The sequence below is a fragment of the Dreissena polymorpha genome, chromosome 13 (assembly GCF_020536995.1).
Source record: "Dreissena polymorpha isolate Duluth1 chromosome 13, UMN_Dpol_1.0, whole genome shotgun sequence".
NCBI classification, from domain to species: domain Eukaryota; kingdom Metazoa; phylum Mollusca; class Bivalvia; order Myida; family Dreissenidae; genus Dreissena; species Dreissena polymorpha.
Window position 1 is genome coordinate 66,079,371 of NC_068367.1, and position 11,127 is coordinate 66,090,497.

An 11,127-nucleotide genomic window follows, 5' to 3' on the forward strand; every position below is an offset into this window, starting at 1 on the left:
TCATTATCATTCTAGTATTATGTCATTTAATCTTTCAGTTCGTGTATAAGAAATTAAATAATGCAAACGATTTATTTACATGCGAACGCAGTGTACCGGCAATTGTTAACAGAGTTTCACTTTCATTTTCGCGCGGTATCAGAAAGTCCCCGGGAAATACGTTTTTTGCATGTGTATGACGCAATAAAACAATTTTTTGTACATGAGTCGTATTGCATTCAATCTAAATTTAAAGTCGCTCGTCCAATAAAAGCTCTGCCCCATAATGCACTGTACTCTTAACACTTCTGAAAATGGCATATATGCGTACGGTTGTGTTTACGAATTTCTTAAACATATATCGTCATATATGTTCAAGATTATTATTTTTTAAGTGATGTTGCAATTTTATTGGATTATCGGATATATGTGCACATAAGAAAAGCGGTATGTATACTGTTATCGATACGATTCGGTTTATATGCATGTATTTGCGTCAACACAGCATGGCAATATACATGACCTATATTATAGGCTATTCTATACCTGTTTTTTTTATAGCGCCCTGCAGTAAATGAGCTCAAAACCTATAACGCGGATCCGTTATAACGCTGTTTCGCGGCTTGGACCCCATTGACCGCGCTATATAGGAGTTACAGTGTATATGTAGTAAAGTTTCGCTGGATTGGTCATTGTCGGCTCAGGTACTGCTTACATGTACCCTTAGTACTCATAAGTATACTAAAATGTACCCGGGGTACGGAATATTTACAAAAAATACATACCTTACTATATAAAGTAACAAATTTGTACAGTTGTTCATGCCATTATCACCATTGCGGGGTCATTATAAATATTCGGCCCTAGGGCTGATTATTTACATTCGTCCCTCAGAATGTGTGCCCGTGATGTTCAACTGGAAAGAATGGCGTCCACATCCAGTCTTAGCCATAAAAAAGTAAAAAATCTAGGTTATTTTTCTACTCACCGAAGTTGTGTAATAACCATGTTTATTTTCGTAAAGTTTAATTTGCTTCCATGACGAGTTAAAAATTTTGGACATATTTCTTGATCGCCATTCACCTTTTCCATTTTAAAGCACAGGATGTAAGCAGGCAATTCTTTGTGGATAGACATTCTTTGATCGACTGACAAAGGAACGAATTATTCATCAAAGAAATTACCCTTTTAATTCAACATCGATTTCCTTCGAACAGTTAAAGACCAATTAACTTACACTTTTCTTAAATTTAATCCATCAATTATACAACAAAACATCGCGTTATTCGACATTTTAACGAATCGAAAATGCTGTCTCACCAGTTTCATTCCAGTTTTATATCCCAACACTGTTATTCACATTCATAATATTATAATAATCCATCGTAAACACACACACTAATCGTTCAATGCTTAAAAAATATTTAACTGTTTAATAAAAACACTCCAAATCCGATTTGTTGTTGTGCTTAAATCCAAAGCGTCTGGCTAGATTCGTCATTTAAATTACGTCACATGAGATGCGTCATAAATTGCATAATCAATTCAATGAAAATATAAGTACCAGTGATTTTTTTTGCTGTTTTTTGTTACAGCCTGTGCCATTTGGATTGGGAAAATTAGGGCGATAAACAATGACATTGGGAAAAATAGCGCGATAAACCATTAAATTGGGAAGCATTATAAATATGATTATAAGAGCAGAATTACAATTATTAAAGACTGTTTGACAGCATGTTTATATTATAAAGTGCTTATTAAATGTGTTCTTACAATGAAGACAATGTTAAGTTAATATCCTTCCACATGCATATTGAACTTGCAATAATCTATATAGATTCTTAAATATACCATTTAATCATAACCTCTTCAACAGTAAGAATTTAATTCAGTATTTTTTTTAAATTAAATATCATATGGTGAAAACATTAACAAATATTAAAAAAAACGCTTTAGTGGTCTTGCTATGTCAATGATGTATTAAATGGAGTTAAAATAATTTATTTCATTTCTTTACCTTTCAACATCTTGCACTTGACATCCTCCGTTCAATGCTATTTCAGTAAACTGTAAAGCGTGACAAACATAATAAAGCAGAATATGCATATGAATCTGATTATACACAGATCCACTAACATATAAATCATATCATGTTTGTCTCTTTCCATTTTCGAACGATACTCATCTTAAATGCATTAACTTTGTGAGTACCGGTAGACTAACTCCAATTTCCCAACACTGATTTCCGTAATGCACATTCACTGTGAAGATTTCTAATAAATATTTTTTGTTTTTATCTCAAACGTTGTATTTTGCGTTAATGGACACACACAATAAATTATTCCGTAATAACCATATGATATCCGTTGTTAATTTGAATGTTATTTATCATTTTCACCGCTCATCTCAAATTTCTTGTCTGCTTGCTGCCATCATGGACGTGTGTAAAAACAGGCGTTTGCAATCGGGATACATCGACTATCGTCGGTATCCTCCGCAATATAGAGAGAGATGTGGATAGCAATGTAAAATCGTATTCGGCTAAATTCGCGAACAAAACGTAAGTCAGTTGTCGTTCGGCGACGACTCGACAAGCTCAATCGGCACTGGTTCGAAATTATTGCTAAATTACATTGTAATCTTATTGGCTTTATTGGGAAAATTTTGTATTTTTTTGGGTATTGTTAATAAAATTTTTGGGAAAAAACGTCTTTTTTTTGCAATTGGGAAGCAGCCGAATATCGGCTGTAATTTTGGGCAAAAAAAAATCACTGAGTACGGAAAGCTGGTTCTATATAAATTTTAGTGAAGGACAAAAATAGTATGATTTTATGACTCAAAATCTGTGCCCATCTATAATTTAGTATAAAAGTAAGATATATATTATAGACGTTAATACACGGCTGAGCCGGGCCGGGCAGTGATAATCGGCCCCAGGTCAAAAACGGCCCTAGGTTCAGCCGTGTATTATCCTCTAAACACTTACACTTACCCGGTCAATTAAGACTGTATCCAAGTTTTATTTAAAATGCTTTTTGAGCCGGAGTTTAGATAATATAAAGGCCATGTAACATAAATTCGAACGTAATTAATTTGATAAAAAGCTGACAACGACCAATTTAGCATTATAATTCATGGGAACGTTTCAGTATATTTTCCATACCTGGGGTGCATTAAAGTATACTTAGGATTATCCGGGGAACATTTAAGCAGTACCCGAGCCGACAATGACCAATCAAGCTGAAGTTTCCCTTTAAATAATTGGCTTGTATATAGCTGTGTACATGCCCACCGTGGGTTGGTCGGTTGGTCGGTATTTAGACTATTTTGTTGTGCTTGCTATCTAGTGAATGCATTGGTGTGGAATCTTGGAAATTGGTATGATGGTTATTTTTGAAAAACTTAATACACCTGTAAATAACGAGGGTTACAGGTCAAATGTCAATGTCACAAGGTTGTGTGATTTCTTTGGTGGAAAGTAATAAACAATGCATTTTAAACAATGATGTCCTATATAGAAAGCAGAATGTTTTCTGTTCTTAATCGTTATTGTTCTATATCGTTTAAGACAAGAGTTAGCAAAGCTGTGAAGTTGTATTTAGTTTGCAAGCAGAAACAGAAGAGTTTTAAATTGAAGAGAACATTATTGAGCATTGATTAATTGCATTTATGTCAATAATAATAATTTTCGGACACCTTAGTTTTTGTCTCTTAATTATGTTCGGACACCTTTAATTATTATGCCCCCCTTCGAAGAAGAGGGGGTGTATTGCTTTGCACATGTCGGTCGGTCTGTCGGTCGGTCCACCATGTGGTTTCCGGATGATAACTCAAGAACGCTTGGGCCTAGGATCATGAAACTTCATAGGTAGATTGATCATGACTCGCAAATGACCCCTATTGATTTTGAGGTCACTAGGTCAAAGGTCAAGGTCACGGTGACCCGGAATAGTAAAATGGTTTCAGGATGATAACTCAAGAACGCATACGCCTAGGATCATGAAACTTAATAGGTAGATTGATCATGACTCGCAGATGACCCCTATTCATTTTGAGGTCACTAGGTCAAAGGTCAAGGTCACAGTGACCCGAAATAGTAAAATGGTTTTCGGATGATAACTCAAGAACGCATATTCCTAGGATCATGAAACTTCATATGTAGATCATGACTCGCAGATGACCCCTTTTGATTTTGAGGTCATTAGGTCAAAGGTCATGGTCACGTTGACTAGAAATAGTAAAATGGTTTTTGGATGATAATATAAGAACGCATACGCCTAGGATCATGAAACTTCATGGGTAGATTGTTCATGACTCGCAGATGAGCCCTATTGATTTTGAGGTCACTAGGTCAAAGGTCAAGGTCACGGTGACCCAAAATAGTTTAATGGTTTCCGGATGATAACTCGAGAACGCTTACGCCTAGGATCCTGAAACTTCATAGGTACATTGATTATGACTCGCAGATGACCCTTATTGATTTTCAGGTCACTAGGTCCAAGGTCAAGGTCATGGTGACCCAAAAACAGTAAAATTGTTTCGGGATGATAACTCAAGAACGCTTTTGCCTAGGATCATGACACTTCATAGGTACATTGATCATGACTCGCAGATGACCCCTATTGATTTTCAGGTCACTAGGTCAAAGGTCAAGGTCACAGTGACAAAAAACGTATTCACACAATGGCTGCCACTACAACGGACAGCCCATATGGGGGGGGGGCATGCATGTTTTACAAACAGCCCTTGTTGAATATTTGTTGTATCCAAATTTTTGGACATGAAAACAAATATTATTTTAAAGTGTACGAAAAACTTACAGTAATTGCGGTAATCAGAGAACGCGTTCATGTTAGCAAATATTGAACAATTTTGTGATGTAATCAGACCGCGTTCATGTTAGAAAATATTGAACGTTATTTGTGATGTTATCATAGAACACGTTCATGTTGGAAAATATGGAACAATATTTGTGATGTAATCAGAGAACGTGTTGATATTATGAAATATTGAACACTATTTGTGATGTTATCAAATAACGCGTTCATGTTTGAAAAATATCTGTGATGTAATCAAAGAACGAGTTTATGTTAGTAAATATTGAACAGTATTTGTGATGTAATCAGAGAACGCCTTCATCTTATTAGAAATACATGTTTTGAACAATATCATAAAATGCATTCATATTAGAAAATATTGAACAATATTAGTAATGTAATCAGAGATTGCGATCATGTTTCCACATTTTGAACATTAGATTTGTGATGTAATCAGTTTTTCTATCACAGCCTTCCCAACAAGACATGTGTTAGTTACCTAGCCTTTACCACTTTACTACCGGAATAATAGCATTAAAATATATGTCATGCTAAGTTTATCGTGAACCTATATATAAATCTTCCTTTGAGAGAGCTATGTTGACAATTATCTATTCTTACTTTCAGACGTATTTGTTTATCCCATATATTTAAACGAGATTCCCATATATGTCATTTGAGATCACTTTTTATAGATCAACATGTGTGTTCAAACAGGACTGATATGCCAACTAGGTTTTCAATTGACTGTATATTTAAGCGGCAATTGAAATAGTATTGGTTACTGTGAAACCATTTATTTTCGTCGGCACAAAATTTGCCCTTTTCATAAAAATGACTATTTTGTCCGCTCTTAAATTCGTCCATTTCTGATTTGAAAAAAAACGTCCGATTTGTTTGTAATACATGTAATACGCGGTTGCGAAAAAATCGTGCAGGGGAAATACGGTGACACTTGGTAGTCACTTGCAGGAGGTGGGCCTTGTTTGGCAAATGCCAATTAACAATTCTGTTATTTTAGGTGATAGTAACTGTCCCTTATTATTTCATGTCATTGACACGATCTTTGTTATGATTAGCGGATAAGTGGGACTGAATAATCGTTAACGAGTGTTTTAAACAACGAAGCCAATTGCCAATTAGTCTGCATTTTTGATAAACAACAGTATTAAATCTATAAAAAAAAATGTTCTTGTTATAAAAAAACAAAGGTACGGGTTTTTATGTATATGTACAAAAATAGTAGATTCAGTTAAAACCAAACAACCAAACACAAATCAAAATGTTCTTTATTAATTTGTAACAACGCGCAGAATATGTTTCAGTCAGGTGTTGATCACACATCGTCATATTTTAATTGCGTTTAATAGTATTGTCTTTAATCCGGATTCGCCGCGTGTAGGCTGTATAATCTGCAACACCCCTGAAAAACACAATACACACAATGGGTAATAAAGTTGTTAACAATTAGCGCTAATCAACACTATTATACCTAAACGAAGTCGACGCATTCGATACAGCCTTATTGCATTCGCGTTTTACAGGAAATGTCAGTTGTCAGTACACTGTATAATGAACACCCCTTTGCAGAGCTCCAGATAAAATTTGGGTCTAATTCTTATTTACTCCCTATTTTAAAACTTAATTCTTATTTTACGTGTATTTATAAAATTAATTCTTAACAATATATTACAAAATAATTGTTTATTCATTGTTTTTGACACATCAAAAAATTGAGTCATTTACGCAAGAATTTATAAATTCATCAATTATTGACGAAACCATGCTTTGGGTATTTGAATCTAATTGAAAGAATGCATGCAGCGAGGACTTTTGACTCTGAAATGGCTCTTTTGCCTTCCACGCTTCGGTCTGCCATTTTGATTTCTATGTAAAACGGTCACTGACCATTGTGTACACACCGGTCTTACTGACCTGTGTACTAACGCGCAAGGAATTGTGGGTAGCACTTCCTTTACAAGTGAAAAGTAAAAGCGAAAGTAAGTCAAGTAATCGTGCTTCTGAAAATCGCTAGCAGTCTTAATTGAGATACAAAATCGCATTTAAACATACTAAATAACATTTCTTTAAACAAAATTCCATTTTAAACACATATTTAACACCGTTTTTCTTATTATAGAAAAATATTCATTCCTACGCAGAACTTTTTTGGCGTGAGCACAAATCCCCAAATCAGGGGAATGTGATGCATCTTAGCATAGAGGTGACAATAACGAAGTGACGTCACCATCTATGTATAGAATGGGTCACTGACACTTCGGCTTAGGTCATAATGGCCTTTTGGTCGCCATTAAAGTCATGTCAAAAACTATATTTAACATTTAATTTTAATGACATTTTGGATAGGTATACAGTATATTACTTGTGTATAAAAATTACGATAAGGGAAATTAAAAAGGTACAATAAACAGTAATGACTCGCCTGCAATACTAGGAGAACAGAATCGAGACCGTTTGGCCTTTTGACCGTTCTTAGGTGTGGCTCTTCCTCACAGCAAACGCTTGAGTGACGTTAACTTATAGTTGTAGTTTTAAATGAGCGCCTAGACGAGTCAGAACCGGGATGAAATGTTTGCCGTATATAATTTGCTACTGGAAGTTTTACGCACGTTCGAAAATTTTGAAATCGTGTTTTATTTTTTCAATGCGTAACTTAACGCAAAGATTTTAAATCTAAATCTTTATTTAAGAAATTTAATTCCTTTTTACGCCTTTACGCATGTTATCTGGAGCACTGCCCCTTTGTGTCAAAACCGGATTTAACTTGAGTGTGAATAGTCGACTGTTTCATGTTCTTTGTATCAATACCATCTGTGCATCTGTATTATAAGTATACCAGTCAACAAACAAGGTGCGCGCTTCCGCATATGGGTATTTGGACGTTCAAAAAATTGACCTACGATTTAGCGTTCAATCCGTCGAACGCATTAAGCAATATAACTTTTTTTTTCACTATTTCTTTATTTGCAAAAAATACTAGTGGCTTATAACTTACCTTGCAATCTTTTTTTATCGCATTTTGTGAGTGTTCGAGTGTTAATTTCGAGCCCTGTGTATATGCGTGGATTACGCTGGATTTAAATGCCTCATGCCTACGGTAATTCAGTCATATTTGTTTCAAATATGGGACATGATTGTTCGTTAGGATCTTGAATTCGTCCATCGGTCAAAGGACGAAAAAGGCGAAAATTAATGTCGGCCGAATAATAATGGTTTCACAGTATGTAATATTAACAAACTATAATTACCTAATAAAATAATATGTATAATGATTTATTTGCACTGGGTCTTGATTTTTTAATGCTGTGTCCTCTCTATATTTCTTGCTCTCTATAAACCACAAAACTTGGAAACTAAAAACCAAGATGTCTTCTGTCCTGATTTTTGCACTAAAGGTTCAATTCACAAAATATTGCATTCTCGCAGACTCTATATTACATATACCATACATTTGTTTTAGTGTAGAATCATGAAATAGACTATCACACACATGCATTGGCTACCGTGGCAACCGCGTCATCAGAGTCATGTTATTATCCAACATATTACTTTAATTTAAACCCCCAATGCTTTGAACTGTCCGTTTCAAGGCGGTGACCCCAGCCTTACTCTTCTGATGGTGTTTATGTTTCGTATTGTGCTGTTTCGCACTGTTGTGATGACATAATTTATATTGACTCTTAATAATAGATGACTGTACAGATATACTCCCAAACCACAAGGTCAGGCAATGTATATGTGTTGCATATCATAATATATAAAGCTTAATCAGATTATGCCCATTCTGTAAAAACTGGCTGAGCCTAATTACAGTTGGGATAAACTCTGTTTGTTGCCTGCAACAGCAATGACTCTAAAGTCCTAGGTCAAGGTCACAAATGACACACTGTGTCTATCACTTCATTGTAACTCAAGTTTTTGCTCTTAAAATGCAGATGTTGGCAATGCAAAACTAGGCATGGTAGTTACAGAGCAGCATATATTACTTACAGTAAACGTGGGTGTCATGTGGGTGTTACTTGCAGAAAACAGTGAATGTTCTTCTATAAGCAAGTGTACATTTTTCTATAGCTCATTTACATTTATTGTATTAAAATAGGTTGTAAACAGCAATGATATAGCAATATTGCATTGGATGTGGTGTAACCCTAGCCATATGGCAGTCTTGGGTCGAACTTCACTCTGGAAGTCTTTTCATTATCTACTCCCATGGCACTGAGGACAAGTTCAGAAAACAGACTCTAGGGTGTCTTAATTAAACCTTGGACTTTTCAGCAATCAAGCTAAAATATATATGTTGTCATTTATAGTGTTAAACATAATTTTTAACCATTTTTCATTTATCTTAATATAAACAAATTGAAAGGCCTTTACAGCTAAGTGAAAACCTAAGTTGTGCCAGTCCCCTACAGAGATCTATATTATAGGAATGCCCATTGTCCCTCTGCAATAAGTCATGCCATTAGTATGTCTGTTATAAGTGTGTAAAACTTGCCTCAAATGATGTGCAGAAGCCATGAACCATTGATGCTGACTCAAGGTCAGGGTCGTACTTGAAGGTTTAAGGTGTGCCCCTACATTTATTTTCTGCTCAGTATGTCCTATACTTTTTGGTGGATTTTCATGAAGGTTATTGGCTTCAATATTTATGTTTTTTAGATTATGTGCAGAAGGCATTAGTCATTCGCTTCAACTCTATATCAAGGTCAAAAGTTAGATCCTCTATTTTCAAGTCTGATCAATATCTCCTATACCCATGTAAGGCTTTTTATTAGCTTGGCTACAATTTTTAGGTCATTAAGATGATGTGAATGAGGAACGAGTCAGTCATGCCTGTGTAAGGTCAAGGTCATACTGCAAGGTCAATATGTATAAGTTTTAGCTTCTTTTTTTAGTCGAGGCTGTATCTCCTATACCCATGGAAGGAGTTGTATTTATCTAGACTACAGTGTTTAGGCCATAGAGACAGTGCAGAAGAAATGGTAGAGTCCCACTGGCTGAAGGTCAAGGTTTTAAGATAAAATATATTTTTAACATGTTCAGTCTATATCTACTATACCCATTGAAGGATTTGTATCAAGTTTTGCAACAAGGATTAGTGATTGGGACAATGTTCAAAAGGCATGCGTTAGTAACACTTTCTCAAAATTAAGGTCACTACTTCAAGGTCATAACAATCTTTGTGGAAGATATTGCTGTCTCTTGGGCTTCCTTGTTTATTAGCTCATCTATTTTTTGAAAAAAAAATATGAGCTATTGTCATCACCTTCGCGTCGGCGTCGGCGTCCGGTTAAGTTTTGCGTTTAGGTCCACTTTTCTCAGAAAGTATCAATGCTATTGCATTCAAACTTGGTACACTTACTTACTATCATGAGGGGACTGGGCAGGCAAAGTTAGATAACTCTGGCATGCATTTTGACAGAATTATGTGCCCTTTTTATACTTAAAAAATTGAAAATTTTGGTTAAGTTTTGTGTTTAGGTCCATTTTATTCCTTAAGTATCAAAGCTATGGCTTTCATACTTGCAACACTTACTAACTATCATAAGGGGACTGTGCAGGCAAAGTAATGTAACTCTGACTGGCATTTTGACAGAATTATGTGCCCTTTTTATACTTAGAAAATAGAAAATTTGGTTAAGTTTTGTGTTTAGGTCCACTTTATTCCTACAGTATCAAAGCTATTGCTTTCATACTTGCAACACTTATTAACTATCATAAGGGGACTGTGCAGGCAAAATTATGTAACTCTGACTGGCATTTGGACGGAATTATGGGCCCTTTATACTCAGAAAATTGAAAATTCTGTTAAGTTTTGTGTTTTGGTCCACTTTACCCCTAAAGTATCATAGATATTGCTTTCATACTTGGAACACTCGCAAACTATCATAAGGGTACAGTAAAAGGACAATATGCATAACTCTGGTTGTTATTTTTACGGAATTATGGCCCTTTTTTGACTTAGTAACTTTGAATTTATGGTTAAATTTTGTGTTTCGATCCACTTTACTTCTTAAGTATCAAGGCTATTGCTTTCAAACTTCAATTATTTTCATGCTATCATGAGGTTACTGTACCTGGCAAGTTGAATTTTACCTTGACCTTTGAATGACCTTGACTCGCAAGGTCAAATTATTAAATTTTGCTAAAATTGCCATAACTTCTTTAGTTATGATATTAGATTTGATTGAGACTTTGACAAAACTACTCTTACCTGACATACCACAATAGACTCCACCCAAACCATCCCCCCCCCCCGTGAACCCCCCTCCCTCCCCAATTTATTTATATTTTTTATTTTTTATTTTTA